At 45.7% G+C, this 27,478-nt stretch overlaps 1 long non-coding RNA gene across 28 annotated transcripts in view; it reads left to right on the top strand.

Moving 5' to 3' along the window:
• The window catches only part of LOC117198252 (uncharacterized), a 236,229-nt gene that overhangs the window by 189,933 nt on the left and 18,818 nt on the right, over nt 1–27,478 (top strand). For 9 of the 28 annotated variants that reach the window (XR_007474149.1, XR_007474155.1, XR_007474147.1 and 6 more), the window contains 2 exons: nt 22,568–23,792; nt 24,056–24,212. This is a non-coding gene — a long non-coding RNA (uncharacterized LOC117198252). The other 19 variants (XR_007474163.1, XR_007474162.1, XR_007474160.1 and 16 more) reach the window with 13 other exon arrangements.

Genomic DNA, 27,478 nt, shown 5'->3' with positions numbered 1-27,478 from the left:
ATACTTGTACAATATGATATAAGTTACAGGTGTACAATATAGTGATTCACAATTTTTAAAGGTTGTACTCCATTTATAGTTATTATAAAATATTGGCTATATTCCCCATGTTGTACAATATATCCTTGTAGCTTGTTTTGTACCTAATAGTTTGTACCTCTTACTCCCCTACCCCTATATTGCCCCTCCCCGCTTCCCTCTCCCCACTGGTAACCACTAGTTTGTTCTCTATATCTGTGAGTTTGTTTACTTTTTGTTATATTCACTAGTTTGTTGTATTTTTTAGGTCCTGCATATAAGTGGTATCATACAGTATTTGTCTTTCTCTGTCTGAATTATTTCACTTAGCATAATGCGCTCCAAGTGTATCCATATTGCTGCAAATGGCAAAATTTCATTCTTTTTATGGCTGAGTAGTATTCCATTGTGTGTGTGTGTGTGTATGTGTGTGTGTGTGTGTGTATCACATCTTTATTCGTTCATCTGTTGATGGACACTTAGGCTGCTTCCATATCTTGACTATTGTAAATAATGCTGCTATGAACATAGGGATGCATGTATCTTTCAAATAAGGGGTTTTTGGTTTTTTTCACATATATACCCAGGAGTGGAATTGCTGGATCATTTGGTAGTTCTATTTTTAGTTTTTTGAGAAACCTCCATACTGGAAAACGTACCGTTAATAGAGGTAGACTTTTCACAATCTGCCGATGACTGGAATGTAGCTTTCAGAGTGCGAAAGCTCAGGGCAGGAGCAAAAGGCCAGCACTGAGAGAAGACCTGTTCCTGGGACAGCTAGACCCTGCTGCCACAGCCCTCACCACATCCCTCTTGAGGACAGATGTGGAGGGAGAACGTGAGATGGTTCCCAGCGGGACTGCAGCCAGGCTCTTTCCTCAGTCTGGAGATGCTGCAGGGGAAGGGCGGCAGATGAGGGGGGAGGGTGTCTGCTCACCTTACGCCCACGGGTGGGGAGGAAGGTTGGAGAGCCAGGTGCAGAGCTGTGCTTTGGGAAGGGTCCGGCTAGAGACCCGCTGCCCACAAAGGGTGGGATTCTTGTGCCAGACCCTAGTGACCTCCAGAAAGTATTTGGGGAGAATGTCCCTTTTGTTCTCTGGTTTTGGTGAGAGAGATACGCAATCACGTAAGTTCAGCACAGGTATTCGCGGCAAAGAGGCCAGATCACCGCTCCTTGTCTGACTCTGGACCACTGATGGCAGGTGTCCTGGTGCCAGCAGCAAGTGATGGACTCAGTCAAACCGAGGAAAAGTCCCCACTCTACCCTTGTGAGCCTCAGTTCTTTCAGCTGTGGAATGGGAACAACCCCTCCCGTCCTGAGTTCAATGAGGACTAAATGGAAGTAGGGGCAGGGTGGGTGCCAGTTTAGATAAACCCTGAAGACATGTCATGCTAAGTGAAAGAAGCCAGAATCTAAGGGGCAGATATTGTATGAGGCGCCTAGAACAGGCACATCCATAGAGACAGAAAGTAGGATAGAGGTTCCCAGGCTGGGGGGAGGGAGGAATAGAAAGTTACTGTTCAGTGGACACAGTTTCTGTTTGGGATGATAAAATAGTTCTAGAAATGGATAGCAGTCATGGCTGCACAACAATGTGAATGTACCTAATGCCACTGAATTGTACACTTAGAAATGGTTAAGATGACACATTTTATGCTATGTGCATTTTACCACATTAAAAATGAGCAAGAGGGCTCCCCTGGTGGCGCAGTGGTTGAGAGTCCGCCTGCCGATGCAGGGGACATGGGTTCGTGCCCCGGTCCGGGAGGATCCCATATGCCGCGGAGCGGCTGGGCCCGTGAGCCATGGCCGCTGAGCCTGCGCGTCCGGAGCCTGTGCTCCGCAACGGGAGAGGCCACGGCAGTGAGAGGCCCGCGTACCGCAAAAAAAAAAAAAAAAAATTAGAGGAAGAAAAGCACCTTCCGATGAACCCAAATTGGACTTCCCGGGGTCGCTGTGGCCTGGCTGGACCCTAGCCCAGGCCTGGACGCCAGCCACCCGGGGAGGATAACTAAATGTAGACAATTTTGAAAAGAACTGAAGTATATGAAAGCAGAACCCCATCACCCATAATCCTCATAGTTATCTATGAATTTTTCATTATAAGGTTTTCTATGATTTGATACTTGGGTTTTTGTTGTTGTGTAGCTTTATGTCATAAACATTTCCCCATATCACGAGAAACTCTATATAAAACACTCTAATGCCATATGCAGATGCCATAATTCACTTGATCAATCCCAAATGTTGGCTATTTAAGCTCTTCACAATTTTTCACGTTATGTACAACACTGTGATCAATGTGCATAAGTCTCTATCTACTCCCTGAAATTTTCCCTGGAATAGATTTTTAGAAGTAGCCTTACTTGGGTATGATATTGAGCCCTTATAGAGGTTTACCCCGCAGTGGCTGGTCAATTTCAGAAAGGCTCTCCATTTGATACCTTCACCTGGCTGACAGGCGTGCACCCAGCCTACCACCTGTGTCCTAGAACTGTTGATTCCACATGGAGAAGGGGGTATCTTGGTTTAATATACCTCACTCCTGAGCGAGGCACTGCCCATCCCACTGGCAGCCGTCACGGAGCTCCTGGGATGCCAAGGCACTGTGCATACTGACCTTAGAAGGTGGGATTGATGAGAGGGGGCAGATGTGAGAGACCATCCCCAAGCAGAAACAAACTCTCCAGACCGTAGCAGCCTTGCTTCTCATAAGGTAGACTCAGCTCAGAAGAAAGACAGAAGGCCCTCCAGCCCCTGTGGGGAATGTTTGCCGTCCAGCCAATATCATGTGGGTTTTTTGGGGGGGTTTTTTTGGCCGTGCCCCCCAACCAGGGGTTGAACCTGGGCCCTTGGCAGTGAAAGCATGCCATGCTAACCACTGAACTGCCAGGGAATTCCCACCAGTATCATTTTATGCTCGGTGCCTTGTAGGTTCCTAGAGAGGCAAAGCGAGAGAGAGATTCTCCAGGGGTGTGGAACAGAGGCAGAGGCAGACTTGGAGAGTGGGTGCAGCCAGTCCCTGCCCCTCAGCTCTTTCAGAGGTGCTAGTGCGACCTCGGCCGGAGCGGGGTGAGGCACCCAGATACCCTGGTCTCTACCTCCAGCTGACTCTGGACACCGCTCAGCCACTTGCCTCCATGTGACCTCGGTCACATTTCTGAACCTCGCCCTGCCTGCATTTTCCCATCAGTAAAGGGGGCTAATAATACTTATCTCCGGTGGGTCGTAGTGAGGGTTAAGGTTATGGATGTCACAGTGCCAGGCCCAGTCCTCTGTAACCAAGCAGCACAGAATGTGCCAGCTACTCACTCTCCTACTGCCACTCACAGGACAAGCAGACCTTCCTCCTTCCAGATGTCTTTCTCCCCAGTCATCAGCAGGGTGGGCATGGGGCTGGTGTTTGCTGTGCCCATGGTGGGGGGCATCTCAGACATGAGAGCTGATGCTGGTTCCCCTACTTCCCTGTCTCTCAGCAAGAGGCCCCTTCTTTGTACTCAAGGCCCCCGGACCCACCCAGACCCCAGTGTCAGCTCTCCAGGGTCCCCACTGCTGTTTGAGGCCTTTGCTTTCTAGGTGATCATTTTTAACAAGTAGACCCTCATCTTAATGTATTCAGCAGACATCTGACAATTGTGATAACCCTGATGGGTGGTGAGCAGGGCAAATTAGCTAAAAGATGATTGATTTTTTTTTACGTGCAATTTTATCTTCAACCTTTCCTAGCAACGTGCTCTACCAGAGTCATAATTTCTTCTCCCAGGTATTTGCCAGTATCAAGATTGCACATCTATTTACGGTTGCCTGGAAGCCCCATAATTACAATACAGTCCAAGTGCCCATTTTCTTTCCTTGACTACAAATAGGGATCAATCGAATTTTAAATGACCGCTCCGGGGCTGGCTCCCGATCGTGACCTTTGTAAATGATTAGAGCTCACCTCTGTTGCCGTCTGCCCGGAAAGAGTGAGTGGCCAGAGCTTTCTAACTGGCATTTAATCTGGATGTGGGCCAAAGATATTCCAGATGAAAACCGGCCATGGGCTGCCGGTGGAGAAAGGGCTTGTGGACTTTGTCTCCACCCCAAGAACACTTCCGGGGGGTCCCCCACACCCCCTTTCCTTTGTCCAGGTTCTGAGTTCTGAGGATGTCTGTGGTTGGAGCTGCACTCAGCACCCTTGTGGGCTGAATTCGGAACATCCCTGGAAGTTGTAAACCTGCAGATAAAAATTGTTATTTGCCGGAAAGACGTTTCAGAAGTTTCTTCCTTTTCTTCTTCTTTTTTTTTTTTTTAAATCACTGAGTTTGAGCTCCGTGCTAAGCTTTAGATGGTGAAGCCTGAGAAAGCTTCAGTGTAAGAAACTGGGTCCAGGCCTTGCCTTGAGCTCCCACATAACGCCCCAGCCATCCTCAGGGTCAGGGCTGGAGTTTCTGACTCAGGCTGGAGCCAGCTGCAGTGTGTCTGAGCCTGCTGAGGCCCCTGGCGGCACTGCTTGAGGGAGAGGGCCGAAGCCCAGCCAGCGAGGCCTGGAACGTGATCCTCCCGCATTTGCAGGGAGGGGGGTTAGTCAGGAAGACCGCTTCCCACCCACCTCCCTTGATGGCAATGTAGGGGGGAGGGGGGTTAGTCAGGAAGACCGCTTCCCACCCACCTCCCTTGATGGCAATGTAGGGGCCACGGGGAGGGTGAGACAGCCTCCTATTTGGCCGCCAGCCCCACCTCAGTTTCTTGAACTGCTGCTGTTAGGAATGATTTGCTACCTCTATCTGCGGTCAGGGTGCGGCCGTGCCATTGAGATGCGTTGTCGGCCTTGCCCTTCCAGAGTCTTATTCTGTGTAATAGAAACATGTTTCCTTCTGGGCGGCGGTCTTCGGGCTGTCTGCTACTAGCACCGTCTCGGGGTTCTCTGAGCATCCCTAAGCCCAGCCTTGGAGCCCACCGGTTCTCACGACACCCTCTGTCCCCTCTGCAGCCAGGCCAGCTTCCCTGGGACTCATCCTTCTCAGCACCTGTGTATCAGCTGCTGCCCAAGCTATGTCCCACAACACCCCATCATCGCCCACACCTCCCCTTCTCCACCTGCATCCAGCCACCCTGAGCTGGCTCTGTGTCGGCCCCCCTGAGCGATCCAGGCAGCGGGGCTGGCACCTGCTTAGGACGCAGACAGTGGTTACCCCCGTCCCCGCCCGAGCACCTGAATGTATCCTTATAGACACTGCAGCTCCTCGTCGTGCCAGTCCCTAGGGAAAGCTTGACTCTCAACCAACCCATGAGAGTCCTCTTTGGCTCCTGGACACCTGAGGTTCCAGGAGTAGAGGAGGAAACCGGGGAGGGGATAAGTTGAGATGTGCCAGCAAACGAAGCTTGATCCCATGGTTGGCCTGCTAGCATCTCTCTGTGATGCAACTGCTAACAGAATTCTTATAAAAGCACCAATGTTTCCAGAAGTGAAAGCCATCATTAAGAGTTACGATCTAAAATCACATGAGAAGTCTCAGTTAAACCACTGTTTTAGGGCCTCCCTGGTGGCACAGTGGTTAAGAATCCACCTGCCAATGCAGGGAACACGGGTTCGAGCCCTGGTCCGGGAAGATCCCACGTGCCACGGAGCAACTAAGCCCGTGCGCGGCAACTACTGAGCCTGCGCTCTACAGCCCGCGTGCCACAACTATTGAAGCCCGCATGCCTAGAGCCCGTGCTCCGCAACAAGAGAAGGCACCGCAATAAGAAGCCTGCGCACCGCAATGAAGAGTAGCCCCCGCTCGCTGCAACTAGAGAAAGCCTGCACGTAGCAACAAAGACCCAACTCAGCCAAAATAAGTAAATAAATAAATTTATTAAAAGAACAACAACAGCAAAAAAACCCCCCACAGTTTTGTCCTGCTGCAAAAGTCTCAGGAAAGTGTGTGCTGAGGCTGTGTTCCCCCATGGGTCACAAGTACACATGTGTTCTTAGAATGTGGAGGACAACTTTCTTTCTTTGCCACAGATGCAGAGACAAGCTGGCTCAGCTGAGGCAAAGGCAGAGAACCGAATAACATCAGTAGCTTCCAGCCCTTGAAAGGCCACGAGGTGAACTCACTTGAGCTCTTTCCGCAAGTGGGGAGGTGAGCCCGGCCTGTGTGAATGTGCATGATTTCTTCTATGTCTCATGACTAAGCATCTCCTTCTGTTTGGCCTTTGAAATGCATCAAAAAACAACAAAAAACATCTCCTTGGTCCTGTCCATTTATTTACAGAACAAGAGTGTAATCTCACAGGTTGGGGCCGAACTCAGTGGGCTTTCCCAGTTGTCATCATTGGGTTTTAATGTATACATTCTAGCAGGCCCCAGTAATGTGACCACAGCATATTTCAAGATATTTCTATTATGGTATATCCAAGGATTACAGTTTGAAGCAATTGATTTAATTCCCAAATACAATGGCAATCTGGAAGCGTGAGATGTGTTTTGTGTGCAGTCAGGATGGGCTTTAAAATGTGTCCTCAGGCTCAGCAGCAGATCTGAGCCTGGAGCCCGAATCCGTTGAACTGCCATCCCAGGAGCCCTTGGCATCATCAGGCATTAGTCCCAGCCACAGTGTGGGATGGTAAAGCATCTTGACTGTGGAAGATGCCTCTGCATCTTTATTTGCTGTTACCTTTTGATCACTCCCTGAAGAGCAGCGACTTTACTGATTTCAGTTGAGTTTATTTTCCCACTATTAACATGTGTACCTGTGTTTTCAAAGATGCTTACGTTCGTGTCATGTTTTGCAGATAATGTATAACAGTAGGATTTAGGTGAGAATCTTTAGTGCAAAATCTATTGCTCCTGGTAACGAAGGAAGTGCATGGCAGTGAGGTATGATAACTGATCCCACCACCGGCAAATTGTATCTCTTGAATTTCACCTTTGTCTTGGCACATATACTATTAGTTATTATTCTGATTAGAATAATGGCCTGCATTTTAAAAGTGTATAATTTGCACTTCAAGTCACTGTTTAACCTTCGTGGGAATGTTACTTTTGCAGAGTTCTGCTGATCCTACAGGCATCTAAAATACCTGAGTGCAGAGATAGGAGTCTGCTCATGGGCAGGGACCGTCATCAGAAACCTGTATCAGTGAACGATGAATGTTTGAGTCGGGGGTTGGGTAGTCTTCTAAATTCTTTTCTGAACCCTTCTGTTAAGAAATTCAGAAGAAGCAGTGCCTACGTGCCCCAAGCTTCTGGACTAATTGACTTGTGCAGTCAAGTAGATATAGTATAATTTCACACCCAGACCAACTGGCAGGGGCAAAACCAACAAAGAAGATGGCTTTCATGAATGAAAATTTAGCTGAAATGGGCAGAGCAAACAGCCATATTTTCCAACGGAAAACACCCATGCTACAGGAATAGGATACAAGATAAAAGGGTTCCATCTTCAAGACAGTTTGGGAAGTAGTAGGTCAAACCATGTGCAACAGGTTTCTTTACCAGCTCGTACTGTGTATCTCCCCTTGCCATCCTAGCTCAGGGCTCCATCCCTGGTCACCTGGACAAATGTGATAGTTTCCACTGGCACCCTGTCATTCTATTGTCCTCCAGAACCCATTCTCCACACCCAGCCAGAGGGGACTTTTTAAAAGATGATTTGGCATGTCACGCCCCAACCTCAAACCCTCTAAGGGTTTCCCACTGCGCTCAGAATAGACTTCAGCTGTTAACGTGGCCCGAGGCCTGCCTCTCCTCTCTGTTCCACTCTCCTCCTTCCCAAAGGCTTCAGCCACCCTGGTCTCTTCCCCCCTTGGAACTGCTCAAGCCCCTTCCTGCCCCAGGGCCTTTGCACTTGCGATTTCCCTGCCTGGAAACTTCTTCCCTCTGATCTTCTTGGTTAGCTTCTCCTTGTCATTCCGATCACAGCTCAAACCCACCTTGTGAGAGGTGCTTTTCCCATCACCAGCTGTGTCCCACCTCCCGCACCTGCCCCAGTCACTTTATATACCATTAACATGTATTATTTTCTTTATAGCACTCTTTGTTCTCTGAAGGTATCTTGTTTATTTATTGTTCTATTATCTCTCCCTGCCTGAATGTGAATCTCATGAGGACAGATTGGTCAGCGTCTTGGTCTGTCCCATTCACACTGACCCTTTGCGTTTGGAACCACTCCCGCAACTTGGAAGACTCTCTGTGAATACTCGCTGAGAAACAGATGAACGGCGGGCACGCGTTCGTTAGATCTTGGGGAGTAACCGGGAGCCGGCCACAGGCGTGCATTGAGATGTAATGTGCACTTAAACCGTGTGCAGCCCCTGGCCCAGGGTGAAAACCTCACCATTTGAATGTGTTCAGTACTTGGAAAATTGATTAGAACCTGAGGGCTCAAAACTGGTTCTGAAAGTCTCGCCTCCTATCCTCAAATCTAGGTATCCTCAGGGGTGGGTGTGCGTGTCAGGTCCCCCCCGCCCCCAGTCACCTGGTCCTGATTACAGATACCCCATCCTGCAGTTTGTGCTACAGGCAGAGTCCTTTTTGGGTAACAGGCCCTCACGTGGCTCTGTCGCCCCACCACTGTTCCTGTCTCTGGGATTTTGCTCCCCCTCCTTCTTCTGGCCCCACCCCTGTAGGCAGGAGCTCTCATTTCACCTAAGTGGTCCAAGAGGTTTAAGCATCCTTAAGAGGGAATACTGGTTGAGCAGAGCAGGCCCAGGGACCCTGGCTTGGTACCAGTTTTCCTAAGGCGCTGTATCACTGAGCCGGAAATGTCTTCCAGTTCGAGGCATCCGCCTCATGTGATACACTGTGTCAGCAGGGCTGATGGGGATGGGAACAGTGGAGTCAGAACCTGAGGGTTCCCCACCATGGAGGGGCCAAAATGATGGTAACCTTCTGGCCAAAGCCCGAACCCTGCTTGTCAGATAATGTGGCCTCAGAGCATTGACCTCTTACATCATCTAAAGGACACCTGCCTGCCTCCCGGGCTCCCACCCCACACTGCACACCTGCCCAGAGTCTTGTTCCCATCTCTGCCCTCCCCTCCTCTGTCCCGCTGCTCTGGCTTCCCTGGAACGTTCCTCTTCTAGACTTCCATAGTCATCCTCCCCTAATCAAGAATGGCCATTCTTGTTCATTCTCCTCATTTCTCGCCTCCCATTCCAGGTTCCAAGGCTTCTGGTGGTCCTTCCCTCATCCATCTCCCTGTCATCCATCTCTTCAGTCTTGCTTGGCTGACTCCCCCACGGCAGCCAGAGAGAGTGTGGTGTGTTACGGATAAAGTCAGACTATTCTGTGAGTCTATGGAAGGGAAGATAAATTAGCATAGTAAAGAGTTTCCCTTCTAGTCACACTCCTTTGGAGCATGGTTTTCTAATTGTTTACAACTTCCAGACTGTAAAACAGGAATATGGACAGTGCCAGCAAAATCCATAAAGCAGCTCCTATTTGCCTCTATGGTGTGAGAGGCATTTCTTTAGCTTGGGAGGAATATTGATGGATAAAAGTGTTGATTGGCCAGAAGCCCCGACAGGAGGAAGCGGAAGATGTGAAATGTGAATGTCCTTATTCATGGAAAGGAGTGTCTTTCGGGACAGGCACCAGTGCCAAGTGCAGGGGAGATGACTTCAAAAGCACACGTGGTCACCTGTGGGGTGCAGCTCTCTGAGACACATACATCTGTAGTGAACTCTTTACTGGATCCTGAGAGTGGGCCCGGTCAGAAATGAGAACAGAGCTTCAGGGTCTTAGATGGGAGGGTCACACCACTTCCAGTTATGTTGGTTTTGCAATCAAGGCACATGAGACTCCCAAAGGAACCCCTGCTGAAGTTGAGTTCACAATAATAAATTACAAACCACCACGAGAGAGAGTCTGCTCCAACAGAGAAATTGACATCCCAGGAACTGGAAATAATAGAACAAACTGAAAGAGATTCTAAAATGTGTTTAAAATATTTAGAGATCATGGAATGTGGATCACTTTGCTTTTCTGTATGTCTGAAACCAGTTATAATTTAAAAAGAGGATCAAGGAGGGCAGTCAACAGTTTAAGTGAAAAAGTGACAGGAATTTTAATTAGAAATTAGAACCTCCACCTGTGAACACCCACCCCTTTCATCCTGTCCCCCTTTCTTCTTGGTAGCCCAGGCTATAGAAACCCAGTTTGCAATCTGGGTCAGCAATCAGAGTGGTATGTTATCATCTTTATTCAAAACTCCTGAAACAATATGGCATATGTCTTGTCAAACAAAAATATAAGAATGTATTTCTCATGAATAGATAGAACAGGTATGAATTTTCTTTTGCTCAATCAGAGGAAAGTAAATGGATACGTCTGACTTCACATGCACTTCTGTTCTGTCACAGCCAGACAGTTTCCCTGGGATGCTATCCATAAACAGAAGTTGCTTGTTGCCATGGATTTCTGCTCTCAAGTTTTTTTGTTTTTTGTTTTTTTCTTCTTCCTTTGCCAAGACTTGAGCAAAGCCAGCCTAGCTAAGAAATAAGCGAATTATTTTTAGTTTTTTCATGAACTCTTTCCTGCCTTTGGCCCAAGGCCCATTGGACCATCAGAGGGATTTTAATACTAAGATTGGTAAAGAAGAAGTGTCTTTGCTGGACCACTTATCTCCATGCTTGCCCCTTACCAGCTAGAACCCTGGGTGCTCCCAGGAAACAGGAAGCCCTTGCTCTCACTTATTGGGGCTTTACAAGAAACACATTGCTTTTCGGACATCCCCAAGGTACTTCAGACTTAGCACATTTCAACAGAGAGCTCTGGAATCTCCTCCTTGGAGAGGGTCACCTGAGCCAGACGCGCCACAGGCCCAGCGGCTATGGCTCACGGGCCCAGCTGCTCCGCGGCATGTGGGATCTTCCAGGACCGGGGCACGAACCCATGTCCCCTGCATCGGCAGGCGGACTGTCAACCCCTGCGCCACCAGGGAAGCCCTGAGGGTGTATTTTTCCCTGAATAGGTTTGGGGCTGCCTTGGAGATCAAAAGATCCAGCTCCCGTCCCAGGACGTCTTTGCTCAAGCCTTACATACACAAGAAAAACTTTCCTTGCAAACCTCCAGCCTCCATTGCCAGCCTCCGCAGCATCCCTTTCCGGGCCCCACCTCCAAGCAAAGTAGTCCTGCAGGGGTACGGAAGTGTGATCTCTCCAGAGCCCCTCCTTGGAGTCTGTCCTTTTCTTGGAATCAGATGCAAAGAAACAACAGTGCAGCAGAAAAAAATTAACCCCGAACAAATAATAATTCGAAATTCTTGTTCACCGCTTCTTTTTTCCTCAGCTCCTCATCATCTGAAGCAGTAGGATGGATTTCCCTTCTCTTCTCCTGCCCGTCCTGTGGGGGTGGGAATGACACTGAGGATGGGGACGGAAGTGATCCTCAGCTCGCAAGCAGGAATATTTCTGTCCCTGCCTTTTTCCCTGATAAGATTAACTCCCCTCGTGGCTGAAAAGGAGTCAGGAAACATGAAGGAGAAGCAGCATATCCTTAGGGGAGAAATCTCTGGCACCTCTGTCTGAAAGAACTTGCCATCTTTCCAGGAGGATTAGATCTCACCTGCCACACTTGTCGTGGGTGTTTTCAACTGCAACTCGGCCTTCAATTATTATTATTTCCACGTGAGGTGTTCCAGGTGTTGACGATTTCCACCCCTTGGGGTTTGCAATTAAAACTAGGTCTCGGGCCTTCCCTGGTGGCGCAGTGGTTGAGAGTCCGCCTGCCGATGCAGGGGACACGGGTTCATGCCCCGGTCCGGGAAGATCCCACATGCCGCGGAGCGGCTGGGCCCGTGAGCCATGGCCGCTGGGCCTGCGCGTCCGGAGCCTGTGCTCCGCAACGGGAGAGGCCACAACAGTGAGAGGCCCGTGTACCGCAAAAACAACAACAACAAAAACTAGGTCTTCATAGACCTTAATATAAAACACAAAACTATAAAACCCTTAGAATATAACCTAGGAAAAAACCTTAGTGCCCTTTGGGTTTGGCGATGACCTTTTAGATCTAGCACCAAGAGCATGATCCATGAAAGAAAGAATTGATAAGTTGAGGTTCGTTAAAGTTAAAAACTTCTGCTCTGTGAAAGACACTGTCAAGAGAGTGAAAAAACAGACTAGAAAATTTTTGCAAAACATCTGATAGAAGACTGCTTTCTGAAATATACAAAGAACTCTTTAAAATCAACAATAAGAAAATAAACAACGCAGTTTAAAAATGGACAAAAATCTTACCAGACACCTCACCAAAAAATAGCAAAAGAAGATATGAAAATATGCTCACCAGGGACTTGCAAATTAAACCAACAATAAGATACCACTTACACACCCATTAGAATGGCTAGGATCTAAAACACTGACAATGCCAAATGCTGGTGAGGATGTGGAGAAACAGGAACTCTCATTCATTGCTGGTGGGAATGCAAAATAGTGCATACAGCCATTTTGGAAAGCAGTTTGGCCACTTACAGAACTAAATGTACTCTTACCATATGATTCAGCAATTATGCTGCTTGGTATTTACTCAAATGAGTTGAAAACTTATGTCCACCCACGAATGTTTATAGCAGCTTTATTCATAATTGCCAAAACTTGGAAGTAACCAAGATATCCTTCAATAGGTGACTGGATAAACTGTGAAACATCCACACAATGGAATTTATACAGCACTACAAAGCAGCGAACTATGGAGCCATGGAAAGACATGGAAGAACCTTAAATGCTTATTTCCTTTTTTAAAAAATTTATTTATTTTATTTATTTAGCTTTGGCTACGTTGGGTCTTTGTTGCCGCGCTCAGGCTTTCTCTAGTTGTGGCGAGCGGGGGCTACTCTTCATGGTGGTGTGTGGGCTTCTCATTGAGGTGGCTTCTCTTGTTGCGGAGCATGGGTTCTAGGCGCATGGGCTTCAGTAGTTGTGGCTCGCGGGCTCTAGAGTGCAGGCTCAGTAGTTGTGGCGCACGGGCTCAGTTGCTCTGTGGCATGTGGAATCCTCCCAGACCAGGGCTCGAATCCCCGTCCCCTGCATTGGTAGGCGGATTCTTAACCACTGCGCCACCAGGGAAGCCCTAAATGCTTATTTCTAAGTGAAAGAAGATAATCTAAAAAGGTTACATACTATAAAAGTCCAACTCTGTGACATTTTGGAAAAGGCAAAACTAGGGAAAATGTAAAAAGATTGGTGATTTTCAGGGTTCAGGGGAAGAATGGGTTGGGGGGGAATGAATGGGTAGAGCACAGGTTTTTTTAGGTCAGTGGAGCTATTCTATATGATTCTATAATGGTGGAGATGTGACAACCCATAGAAAGAGAGAACCTTAATGTAAACAATGTAACTATTATTAATAATAATGTATCCATATTGGCTTATCAATTGTAACAAATGTACCACACAAATACAATGTTAAAACAGGGGAAACTTTGTGTGGGAGGAACGGAGTATATGAGAACTCTCTGCACTTTCTACTCATGTTTTCTGTAAACCAAAAACTGCTTTCTAAAAAGTAAAGTTTATTAATTTAAAAAAATGTTTCTTAAGGGCAAAGGGCCTCCCAAAGGTCTCCTTGTTGTAGCTGAGGTCCAAAGCAATTTTGGGGCATTTCAAATGGACTCCTAGCATCAATCCAAACCACGAGTTTTATTAGGTGTTCTGGCATGCTTGCCCAAACAATTTTAAACTCTAGAGATAAAGACTGTAAATTTTCTATCAGTCCATCTGTCTGGCAGTACACTTGACTAGTCCAAAAACCTGAACAGAAGACAATGTCACCTAGAGGCAAGAGCCTCTAACTAGAGTTGCACACGTACAGCTGATTGACCATAAGAACTGACAGGCCTGAACAATGATTGTTTCTCTATCGCAATATTGAGCTTTCTAAAATTCTAAAGATGATTTTTAATACATTTTTATTTTCAAGTAGTTTTAGCTCACAGAAAAGTTGTGAAGGTTGTGCAGAGAGTTCCTGTATACCCCACACCCAGTTTTCCCTGTCATTAACATCCTGAATCAATATGGTACGTTTGTCACAATTAATAAACCAATATTGATACATGATTAAGTAAAGTCCATCCTTTATTTAGATTTCCTTATTTTTTACCTAACATTTTTTCTGTCCCAGGATCCCATCCCAGACACCATATCACATTTGGTTGTCATATCTCCTTAGGCTTCACTTGCCTGTTACAGTTTCTCTGACTCACCTTGTTTTTGATGACCTTCACAGATTTTTTTTTTTTTTTTTTTTTTCGGTATGTGGGCCTCTCACTGTTGTGGCCTCTCCCGTTGTGGAGCACAGGCTCTGGGCGCGCAGGCTCAGTGGCCATGGCTCACGGGCCCAGCCGCTCCGCGGCATGTGGGATCTTCCCGGACCGGGGCACGAACCCGTGTCCCCTGCCTTGGTAGGCGGACTCTCAACCACTGCGCCACCAGGGAAGCCCGACCTTCACAGATTTGAAGTCGGGTATTTTATAGACTGTCCCTCAGTTGGAATTTTTCTGATGTCTTCCTCATGATTAGACTTAGGTTGTGGGTTTTGGAGAGGAAGATCACAGAGGTGAAGTACCTTCTCATCATATCCTATCTAGGATATGCGCTCTCACTGTGACCTTGATAACCAGGCCTAGGAACTGTTTGTCAGGTTTCTCCACCGTATGGTTCCTCCCCACCCCCTTCCCTACGGTGCTCTTTGGAAGGAAGTCATGATGCTTAAGGAGTGAATGAGTGTGCTCTACCTTCTTAGGGCAGAGTACATCCATAAATTATTTGGAATTCTTCTGCATGAAAGATTTGTCTATTCTACCCCAATTAGTTATTTAATAATTTATTTATATTAGTATGGACTCATGGATATTTTTAAATTATACTTTGAGTTAAAATCTAATACTAGGTTATTGTTAATCAAATTTCTCCAGTTTTGCCATTGGGAGCTCTTTCAGTTGGTCCCTGTGTCTCTGACATACCTCCATAACTTTGCCTTTATGGAGACTTCCTTACTTTCTAACACTATAAGATGCTCCAGGCTCATCTTGTATATCCCAGTCCTAGAATCAGCCATTTCTCCAAGGAGCCCTGGATCCTTTTTATTGGAGCGTGATAATAGAAACCAAGATCTGGGCAATAGGTGCATTCATTGCTACCAGGGTCTTATTGCTTCTAGGGCCTCTCAAATGACAGAGCAAGAAAATATATGTGTGTATACTAACTTGTGTACACACATATCTCTAAATATTTCTAGACGTAGCCATATTTATCTATATTAAGCTAAACGGGAGTTCATACTGATATCTCCAACTCTAATCTATTACTGCATGGATCATTCTAATCTCCTCCTATTGCTTATGTGTAAACTAACACTCCATTAGTGAGAAACCTGGCTCCAACCATCCACCATCCATTTATGTAATTGTTATATATATTGAGTCGTTTTACAATTGTTAACCCTTACCCCTATGGGAAACACTATATCAACTAGAGTTCAGTATTTACGTACAGTTCCTTTTGCTTTTAGTCCTAAGTCTCCACTCATTTCTAAAGTTACTCTCCCACTCCCTTCAGTGAAGTTACTTCATCCATTGGTAATACAGTTAAATTCTCTTGTCGTTATTCAATCCTGGGATTCTCCAACCTCCTAAGTGATTTTTTAAATTTACACAAATTAAAGTTCATTCTTTGCTCTGTAAAGTTCTATGAGTTTGATAAATGCATAGTATCCATTATTATAGCATCATATAGAATAGCTTCACTGCCTTAAAAAAAAAAATCATCTGTGCTTCATCTTAGTCAAGTCTCCTCCCTCTCCAAACCCCTGGCAACCACTGATCTGTTTACTGTCTCTACAGTTTTGCCTTTTCTAAAATGTCATATAAATGGAATCATAAAATCTGTACCTGTTAAGACTGGCTTCTTTCACTTAGCAATAGACATTTAATATTCACCCATATTTTTGCACAGCTAATTCCTTTTTATCACTAAATAGTATTCCATTGAATGGATTTACCACTGTTTATCCTTTCACTTACTGAAGAACATCTTGGTTGCTTCCAGTTTGGGGTAATTATGAATAAATTTACTATAAATATTCATGGACACACTTTTGTGTGGACGTAGTTTTCAAATCAGTTGGATAAATACCTAGGAGTATGACTGGGTCGTATGGTAAGACTATGTTTCACTTTGTAAGAAACTGCCAACTGGTCTTCCAAAGTGGCTGCACGGTTTTGCATTCCCACCAGCAATATACGTTCCTGTTGCTTCACGTTTTCTCACCAGCAATGGGTAATGTCAGTGTTTTGGAATTTAGCCATTCTAATATGTGTGTAGCAATATTGCATTTTTAAAAAATAAATAAATTTATTTATTTATTTTTGGCTGTGTTGGGTCTTTGTTGCTGTGTGCAGGCTTTCTCTAGTTGTGTCAAGTGGGGGCTACTCTTCACTGTGGTGTGCGGGCTTCTCATTGCAGTGGCTTCTCTTGTTGTAGAGCACGGGCTCTAGGCACATGGGCTTCAGTAGTTGTGGCACAAGGGCTCAGTAGTTGTGGCACATGGGCTCAGTTGCTTCGTGGCATGTGGGATCTTCCCAGACCAGGGCTCAAACCCATGTCCCCTGCATTGGCAGGCAGATTCTTAACCAGTGTGCCACTAGGGAAGTCCCTGCATTGTTGTTTTAATTTGCATTTCCCTAATGACAAATTATGTTAAACATCTTTTCATATGCTTATCTTCTATAGATAATTTTTATTTTTAAATCATTGCAAATCTACAGAAAAATGACAAATACGGTATAAAGAACTTCACTATTCTTGAACAATATGAGAATAAGTTGCTGGCTTGATACCCTGTCACTCCCCAAAACTTGAATGTGTATTTCCTACAAACAAAGACACTCTCCTAAATAACCATAATACATAGCTGAAACTGGGAAATTAACATTGATGCATTACTCACATCTACGCCTCAGACCTTATTCAAGTTTCACCAGTTGTTTCAATGACATCCTTTATACAGAAGGATTGAGTCCAGCATCTTGTGATGCACTTAATTGTCACATCTTCTAGTCTCCTTCAATCTGGAACTGTTTCTACTGTTCCCCAGTCCTTCCTTGACTTTCATGACCTTAATACTTTTGAAGGCTATGGGACAGTTATTTTGTAACTGTCCCTCAGTTTGGTTTGATTGATGTCCCCTCAGGTTTCGATTCAGTTTTGTATTTTGGGCAGGAAGTTCACAGGGGCTGCTCCTCTAGGTGCATCTTGTCAGGTGGCACCTGATTTCGATTTGTCCCATTACTGATGATGGTAACTTCATTAAGGTGTATCTGTATCTGCCAAGCTTCTTTACTACAAAATTACTCTTTACCTTTGTAATTAATAAACGCTTTTTGTGTGGCAGTGGTGGGGGAGCGGTCTTTGAAACTACGTAAATATCTTGTTCCTCATCAAACCTCCTCCTACAAGTTCTAGCATCCACTGATGATTCTTGGATGAATTACTCTGCTGGTTGTGAGATGATGCTTTTCTCACTCCATTATTCCTTATATAGTTGGCATTCTGCCATATGGAAGCATTCTACCATTCTCCCCATTTATTAATGTATGGACTCACGGATTTCTCTTTCATTCAGTGGATCATAATGACCCCAGATTTGGCCAGTGGCAGCTCCTTCTGTGTCTGTTTGACATGTTGTATCATTCTTTGGGCACTTCCTTATTTTCTGGCACAAAAAGATATTCCAGGCTCATCTTGTACTTTCCCTGCCCTGCCCTTTTAATGGAGAATGGTATTTAGAAAGCAAGATCTGGACACTAGGGGAACGTATGGCTTTTGGGACGTCATTGCTCCCAGGGACTCTCAGCGAACATGGCTGGGAACAGAGATAGGAAGTAGATGAATGCATATACAGACATGCAAACATACATACACAGTTATACAATACACACACATTTACATCTGCATTTATTTTTATATCTATTTTAATGTATATTGAAAACCATGAATTTACACTGATAACTCCAATTTTCATCTAATCCTAAAGGGTTCTGTTTGTTTGCTAGGGCTACCATAACAAACTACCACAGACTGGGTGGCTTAAACAACAGATATTTAATTTCTTACAGTCTTGGATGCTTGAAGATGAACAGATACGTTGAAGCAAGTATAGTAAATACTAATTGTACCATCTAGGTGGAACATGCACAGGTGTTTACTGTACAATTCTTTGAATTTTTCTGTATATTTGACGTTTTTTACAATAGAATGTTGGTAAGGGAAAGAGTAGGGGCCACTGTGAATAAGAGAAAAAGCGCTAGCTAGCATTCATCTTGTACTACAGTGTGCTGGGCCTTGTGCCAAGCACTGTTACAATCATCTCACTTAATTTTCCCAATAGCCCCATATTATTATTTTCTGGTGCTATTACTTTCTCCATTTTATGGCTAAGAAATCTGAGGCTCAGAGAGGTTAAGTCACTCATCTAAGGTAACAATGCTTGTAAACAGAGGCGGGACTCCAGTTCAGGTATGTGTGATTCCATAACTGATGCTCTTAACTCTCTCACATCTAGAGTACCAGCATTCCTGTCCAACCTCCATCCATTTCTTGATAAAAAGAGAAAGTTAAACCTCAGTAAATGGCTTCTAACGACTCCTTGATTTTTACACTTCCCCACTATGGAATTGTACTTTTATAGAAGGAAAAATAAAGTTCTTATTTAAGTTCTCTTCCTTCAGGGATGGGAGTCTCCCTCCCAGCAACCTTGGCAGTTGTACATTCTTTTCCAGGTGCTAAGAAAACTGGTAGTAGTGAGTTGTCATGTTTGCTGTCTCCACTTGTTCTAGCTGGACTCTGAAAGTAAGGTAGGGCAGGCTCTTTTTATGCATGAGAACACTGTGAGGCTCAGAGACTTTAAATATATTGACCAAGTCACCCAGGATTACGGGACAGGACAGATCTGGCGCTCAAGTCTGGGGCTTTGGACTTGGCATTTCTCTTAACTGGTCTCCAGACTGGTTTCCGTCTAAACCAAGCCTGACGATTAAGCAGCACTTGCTCTTAGAGGCCCGCGGCTACTGTGGGTATTTTCCGGGGAGTCGTACTTCTCCATCTGCACTCCTCGCCTGGCTTAAATCCCCAGAAAGCTTTTGAGCGGCGAGCAGGGATCTGAGCCGGTCGTCGATGTGCGCTCTTGGTCACCTGAGCGCCTTCCCAGAAAGGGCTGTTTTCTGTCTAGGTTTCCGTTCTCACAGAAGGCCTGTAAAACGCCTGGATGTCCCATCCCGTGCATCGTTGTATCCCTAGGGAGGCTGTGGCAGAGACCTGGGTGTGCCGATCTTCCCCAGCAGGAAAGGCAGAGAAGAGGCCCCGAGAGGAGGAAATGCTTTGTCAGTGCTCCTCAGGGCTGCAGCCTGGGCGGGGCCGGCCTCCCTCGTGCCCTGACACCCCCCGGGCGGAGCTGGGGGCCCTACGCGCGCCAGCTGACCATTTGACCTGAGCCACTAACCCCAGACCCGCCCGTACTCAGCTGGGCCTTCGTTATGGGCCCGAGTCTCGCCGCCACACAGCTCAGCCCGAGCGCCCCACTTGGAGGCTGCGGCCCACGGAGGTGGAGTGATTGGGCCGGCTGGACGGCCCCACCCGGGGCCCAGAGGCGCGGCCCACGCGGGGCGGGCGGGCCTGGGGTCGTCGGCTGGCGTGCCCGAGGGCTTTCACCCGCAGAGCCGCCGTCCGAGGTTCCGGTCTCCGCCTGGGGTCGCCTGAGCACTGCGGCTTACAGGGCTGCTCGGGATGACGTGGGGGGAGGGGGAAGAAGCAGCTGCGCCGCGGCTGCTCGCGGCCAGAGCCCGAGGCGGGGTCGGTTTCTTGGCAACGGGGCCCCTCTCGGGTCGCGCCCACCCCCTTCTTGGTCGGTCTCCCCTCCCCCATTGAAGCTCCGCGGAGTCAGAGCCCCGGGACCCGAGGCGGAGCCCAGGTGTGGCCTGGGGGGGCGCGACTGGCGTGGGAGGGGTGACCCCAGGGCTGCCCAGCTGCGGGCCGGCGTTTGTCCGGCGGGGCTGCGCTGGGGGCAGGGGACCCGGAGGGCCCGAGGTGGGGGCGACAAGTCTGTTTCCGCCCGGCCTCCGCCTGCTCCGGCTAAAACGAGTCTTTCCGGTGGGGCTGCCCAGCCGGGTCCGCCCTCCCCAGCCTCCCGGAGCCCGCCCGGAAACGTGCAGTACCCCGCCCGGGCCGAGGGCGAGAGCAGGCCGGTGGGTGGAGCGCTTGGAGAGGCGGGAGAGCCCGGGTCCTGGGTTCCAGCCCGTTCCGCGAGCCCCGGGGCCCCTCTTTCCATTCCGGTGAGTCCCCAGGGCCACCCTGACAGATGGTTTTGGAAAAGCTTCCTGGGTGATTCTGGGAATCAAGGGTCCAGACTAACCTTATTACTTTACAGCTGGGAAAACGGAGGCACAGACTGTCCCAAGGCCGCACCAAAAATTAGCAAACCACGAGGAAGCCAAGGGAAAGCCTATGGGGAGAGACCCGACAGAGACCGGGATTTTTCCCAGGCCCTGAGTCCTGGGGGTCTGGAGTAGACAAGAGGGGCTACGAAGGCCTGGGCGCCCGCTGCCCCGACAGCTTCCCCGGGGGGTGGACCGAGCTGGATCACCGCGACGGCCCCCAGCCTCACGAAATTAATGAGGAAGATGCCTTTCTTTCCTCAGTCGAGGAGTAGAGATTCCGTTTAACCTCTGCAGACAGTACGACAGGGACCACTCTCCCTCCCAGCCTGGCGCCAGCAGGAACCCGAGGGCATGTCAACAGGAGCCAGGAACTGGAGGCGAAGCATCCTTCATTTCCTCTGCGGCGGTGGAACAAGTGAGGTCCCTGATTGCCAGAATCTGGTTTTTCCAAATCATAGCATGCTGGCACCGAAAGCGGGGGTACCCTGAAGGACTCTTTTATCTGCTTAACCTTGAATCAGGCTTGCAATCAGCATTTGATCAAAAAGCTTGGCCAGTTTCTCAAAATGCAAAATCAATCGCCGATTTTACTTTTTTACTTGGCATTTCCTTGGGATAGTCTCGGTTCTGGGGATGAAAGATTATAAACTGTTGTCTTAAATTCTGTCCTGATTAGCATCTTTCCTCAATTCAGGATTTCCCTGGAGCCAGATCTTTGCAGCTTCAGGATTATGACTTTTTTAAAATATAAGTTTGATGAATTTTTATCGGTTCTCTAAATTAGAAACTCCCTTAATTACAGGAGAAAACATTTTCAAAGAGAAAGGGTAGACCTTTAGAACAAACCCGGGAGCAATGCTTCTAAAGAAAATCTCAGGGCAGGCAGGTCCTCAGAACCAAGTGAGATGGTCTTTTCTGCAGCCGTCAGGCCCACCGTCTTTCAGTTAACTCTTGACTAGAAAATAAAGAATAAATGAAGGTTTGCTTAAAGCTGTTCATCCTCCTGCAGAGGATTCTAACTTGAGAGAAAGCATGGTCTTGGTTAAATTGTTTTAAAATTGGGCTTGGGTGGCCAGATGGTAGATGAGGGGAAATTTCCCCTTGTAAAAGTATTTCCAGTTAATAAATGAAGAAAGAAAGAACATCACCATTTTGTATTCCTAATTAATTAATGGATCTAGGCATGATCAGCTATGGCTACTAAGTCTTGAAAAGAGAGAACCCACATGATGTGCTAATGGAAAAACTCAGCACAAACTCTGAAGGCATCTTGACGCTCCTTACAGCCCTGCCCCCACACAAATCAAAGCTCCATCTGATCAAGCCTCATCTGGATCAACAACACTACGGGAACATAATCAAAACTATCCACATCTTGTGAAACTACAAGTGACTCAGTTCTTTAATAATTACTTGCAAGGAAAATATTGCATTTAGATTCTAAATCAAATAAATGGCAAAAAGAAAAAAGTGACATTCACAGGACACTTGTAAATTTGAACACCAGTGTGGTATTTGATATTTAAAAAGTATTATTACATTATTTCAGAATGATAATATGGTTACATTTTTAAGTATTTAAAAATATTTTAACATTTCCGATGTATTTTGGAAATATGTGCTAAAATATTTACAGATGATATGATATCTAGATTTTATATCTAAATAGTTTTATGTAGGACTCTCCTGGTGGCACAGTGGTTAAGAATCCGCCTGCCAATGCAGGGGACACAGGTTCGATCACTGGTCCGGGAAGATCCCACATGCAGCAGAGCACCCAAGCCTGTGTGCCTCAACTACTGAGCCTGTGCCCTAGAGCCCATGAGCCACAACTACTGAGCCCGTGTGGCTAGAGCCCATGTTCCAAAGAGAAGCCACCGCAATGAGAAGCCCACGCACCACAATGAAGAGCAGCCCCTGCTCACTGCAACTAGAGAAAGTCCGCATGCAGCAACAAAGACCCAATGCAGCCAAAAATAAATAAATTTATTTTTTTTAAAAAAAGATCTAAATAGTTTTATGTAGTAGTAAGGAAAGTAGGTGAAGGTATAGATGGAAACAAGGTTGAATATTAGTAATGAGTACATGGTGGTTCATTTTATTATTCTTTTTTTTTAATGTTTAAATTTTTTTTATCTTTTACTTTTTGCAGGGCGTTTTCAAACTTGGGAACCTGCCTTGAAGCCTGACTAAATTGTCTGGGTTGGAGCTCAGGACGACTGGCCCATGTCTTGCTCTGTGAAATTACACATGTCATTTCTCACTTGTCCGTTCAAGAAACACTATGGAGGACCTTCTGTCTGCTTGAGATTTTGAAATTATGGAGCTGACACTTCAGATTAGAAAATAACAAAGAAGGAAGCCACCAAATGGAAGCATGGAAGGCTTTGCAGAAGAATTGATGTTTGATATGGGTTCTGACAGATGAAAAGGAGCTCCCTGGGTGGTGTCAGTTCATCTTCTATAAGATAAGGTGGTTAGACTAGGTCTACGTGGAGGACCCATTTAATCCTAATAGATTCTGTGGTTATAACCTGCCCGTAATCAACTTTTTCTTCTCTGTGTGTCCCTCCAGGGAGTTGAGAGACCACCATGGACTTCCTGTCATCATTCTTTATTTTGTTAGCTGAAGCAATCCAAATTGAGCTGTTGGTCTTGAGTCTCCCAGTTGTGTTTGGAGGCCAAAGCATTATCATGTTAACCAGTCTGTAACCTTCTTAGGGATTGGTCTCTTGGGCTCATAGATTTATTTCCATCCATCTAGTTCCCAAGGCATTTCACTTAGTAACTGTAGCTATACCAAGCTATACCAAGGCCCAGCCATTTTGATGAGCCATTTGCTCATCAAAACATGGGTGCCTGTAGTTGATACCCTCAGCCTTCCCAACTGCTTTTATCTTCCCTCTCTTCCTGTAGGACATGCAGTTCAATATTCAGCATGCATCCTGGCCTTTGGGTTAATTGTTCATCCTGATACTCTGCCAAAACAGGTCGAACTTTGTGCTTTGATGGCCTTTTCCCCCATGTGACATGAACCATCTGTTGGGGCAAAGCTTAAAACAGCAATTGTCATTTGACAAGTAGTTGGCAGTATCACATCTCTACTCTGTTATGGAAAATTATTTTTCTGTTTTCATCTCAGTTTTTGTGGATGTTTGTACTTTAAAGGACAATTTCTGAAACTTCTGGAGAAGTAAGATAAGACTGTTTAAATTTGGTTGCTATATGTTTGTTGAATGAGTTTGCCTGGGCTATCATGCTGAGTCTAATATGTTGTCTTTTTAGGGACCTGGCTGCATCTAGCCGTGTGATCCAGAGCCTGGTGGAGGGCTGGGAATGCTAGCAGCTCCTCTAACTCTTACTACTATAAACCAGAGGTATACTTCACTGTGGGAAAAATATTGGGAAATTAGCTGTGATATATTGTATGTTTCCAGTGATTGCTCAAAAGCTTCTTATACTCATTTAATTAGAATAATTTACCTTAATAGAAAACTATAATTTTCTACTTTTTCCAATCAGTTGAACCAATGTGTACTTTTTTTTAATCCACTCAGATGGAATTTATTACACCAAAGCTAATACCCTAAACCTGCATTTTTGTGCTAACCATCATTATAACTGAGCAATTATGCTATAGGAATAGTTGAGACCTCTGCTTCTGGCTCTGAACACCAGCCTGGATCAAACCAAACCTCCCACCTCAAACAAGCAGAACAGCTGGATAATTTAAAAAATCTGTCTGACAGTAAGAACCTGAGAGGGCAAGATCCTGGAGAGAATGGAAACATAGAAAGGTGAGCCTGACATTTGACATTTGTCTTAGCTTGGGCTGCTATAAAATATACCATAGACTGGGTGGCTTAAACAACAGACATTTATTTCTAACAGTTATAGAGGCTAAAAGTCCAAGGTCAAGGTGTCAGCAGATTTGGTTCTTTGTGAGGGCTGGCTGGCAGATTGCCACCTTCTCTCTGTGTCCTCACATGGCAGAGAGAGGAAGTTCTGGTGTCTCTTCCTCATCTTATAAGAGCACTAATCCAGGGACTTCCCTGGTGATCCAGTAGTAAAGAATCCGCCTTCCAATGCAGGGGATGCGGGTTCAATCCCTGGTTGGGGAACTAAGATCCCCCATTCCGCAGGGCAACTAAGCCCACACACCACAACTACTGAGCCCACTTGCCTCAACTAGAGAGAGAAAACCTGCACACCACAACTAGAGAGAAGCCCATGTGCGCTGCAACAAAGAGCCTGCAACAAAAAGATCCTGCTTGCCTCAACGAAGACCCTGCATGCCACTACAAAGACCCGATGCAGCCAAAAAAAAAAAAAAAGCGCACTAATCCAATCATAGAGGCTACACCCTCATCACGCCATCTGAACCTAATTACCTTCCCAAGGTTTCATTTCCTTATATCACCACGTTGGGGGCTAGGGCTTCAATATATGAATGGGGGGGCACAAATATTTAGTACATAACAGCACTATTATTCCCTTCAAGGCATTTACCTCTTCACTGCCTCTTCAAGGCAGTGATTTCAGTGCTAAGAAGCTGAGCAAAGCTTTGGCAATCTCAGAGAGGCCCTGGTAATATCCTAGGCTTTTGGTTAGGACCTTTGAAAGGTTATACCAGTAGTAAGGGCAAATCAAAAAAGGACCAACTCTCACAAAGGTACAGCTTTGACTCAAACCAGATTAAGATGGTCTGCCTCTATACTAACTGCATTACAAAGCAAAAGAAAATCTCTGGAGAAACATAGCATCATCCACAATACCGCATTGATTCTATAATTTTTCATGTACAACCTGTAGCTGTTGATCAAAATTTACTAGGCATACCAGGAGACAAGACCAAGTCACCCTAAACCAAGAGAAGAAATAGTTAATATAAACTGACTCACAGAAATCCAGTTATTAGAGTTATCAGATATAGACAAATATGGATAGAATAACCTCTGATCAACACATTCAAGGGGATTAAAGACAAAATGGAAAATTCCAACAGGTAATAGAAGTATATAAAAAAAGAATCAATAGAAATTTTATAACTGAAAATGTGTAATTAAAAGTAACAGGTGGGCTTCCCTGGTGGCGCAGTGGTTGAGAGTCCGCCTGCCGATGCAGGGGACACGGATTCGTGCCCCAGTCTGGGAAGATCCCACATGCCGCGGAGTGGCTGGGCCCGTGAGCCATGGCCACTGAGCCTGTGCGTCCAGAGCCTGTGCTCCACAACGGGAGAGACCATAACAGTGAGAGGCCCGCGTACCGCAAAAAAAAAAAAAAAAAAAAAAAAAAAGTAACAGGTGAGTTCAAAGAAGATTAGACACAGATGAAGAGAGGATTAGTGAATTGGAAGATAGAAAAAAAAATCCAAAGTGATGCATCAAGAGACAAAAGAATGGAAAATACAGAAAGAGTATGTCGTATTTTGGACATAGTGAAAAGGTTTTAACATAATTGTAGTTGAAGTCCCAGAAGAGGACAGGGAGGGAAAGAATTGAACAGAAGCAATATTTGAATAGATAATGGCCAGGAATTTTCCAAAGTTGTTGAAAGACATAAATCCACAGATTCAAGAATCCTTTTAGAGCCCTAAGCAGTATAAATATAAAGAACATCACACTTAGACACATCAGAGTAAAACTACCAAAAATCAAAGAATAAGAGATAATATTAAAAGTAGCCAAGTAAAATGACAGATTACCTTCACTGGAACTATCATAAGACTTAGTGCTAACTTTAACAGAAACCATGAAAGCCAGAAGACAATGAAATAACATCTTTACAGCACTGAAAAGCTAATCTAGAATTTTTTAGATGGGATCTTTGTTGTGGCTTGTTGGATCCTTAGTTGTGGCATGGGGAGTATTTAGTTGCAGCATGCAGGGTCTTTAGTTGTGGCCTACAAACTCTTAGTTGTGGCATGTGAGATCTAGTTCCCTGACCAGGGATCAAACCTGGACCCCCTGCATTGGGAGCATGGAGTCTTAGCCACTGGACTGCCAGGGAAGTCCCTGGAATTTTTTAACCAATAAAAATACTTATCAATAATGAAGGTTAAATGAGATTATTCTTAAAATACACAAAAAACGAGAGCAGTTGTTACTAGCAGATATCTACTAAAAGAAGTACTAAAGGAGATTCTTTTAGGCAGAGGGAAAATTGTCATAAGTGGAACTTTAGAAATGCCAAAAGGAATGAATGTAGAAAGCAGCAGAAAGAGAAAATAAGTGGGTAAATCTGACCAAAATAATATCTTGTGGGGTTTTAAATACATATAGAAAAACATTTTAACAATATATATATATAAGAATAAAAATGTATGACAGCAATAGAACAAGAAGTGGGAGGGGAGTGAATAGAGTTAAGATGTGTTAAGGTTCTTACACTGTTCAAGAACTAGTAAAATTACGAATCTTTTTTTTTTATTTTAATAAGTTAAGATGCATTTTATAATGTCTGAGTGTGCTTGGGCTACCATAACAAAATAAGATAGACTGGATGGCTTAAACAACAGAAATTTATTTTCTCACAGTTCTGGAGATTGGAAGTCAGAGATTAGGGTGCCAGCATGGTCAGGTTCTAGTGAGGGCTCTCTTTATGTTTTTTTTTTTTTTCTTTGCAGTATGTGGGCCTCTCACTGTTGTGGCCTCTCCCGTTGCGGAGCACAGGCTCCGGACGCGCAGGCTCAGTGGCCATGGCTCACGGGCCCAGCCGCTCCACGGCATGTGGGATCTTCCCGGATGGGGCACGAACCCGCATCCCCTGCATCGGCAGGTGGACTCTCAACCACTGCGCCACCAGGGAAGCCCTGAGGGCTCTCTTTAGATGGCCCTCTTCTCCCTTTGTCGTCAGATGTCAGAAAGAGAGAGAACTCTCTGGTGTTTCTTCTTATAAGAACAGCAATCCTATCAGGTCAGACCCTTATGACCTCACTTAACCTTAATTACTTCTGTAAAGGTCGTGTCTTCAAATACAGTCACACTGGGGGTTGGAGCTTCAACATATAAGTTTGGTAGGGGGACACAATTCTGTCCATAACATAATCTCTAGCGTGTGAGTG

This window comes from Orcinus orca, chromosome 20 (genome assembly GCF_937001465.1).
Source record: "Orcinus orca chromosome 20, mOrcOrc1.1, whole genome shotgun sequence".
Taxonomy (NCBI): Eukaryota; Metazoa; Chordata; class Mammalia; order Artiodactyla; family Delphinidae; genus Orcinus; species Orcinus orca.
Note: the sequence above shows the minus strand (reverse complement) of the source record. Positions and strands in the feature narration are given on the sequence as shown.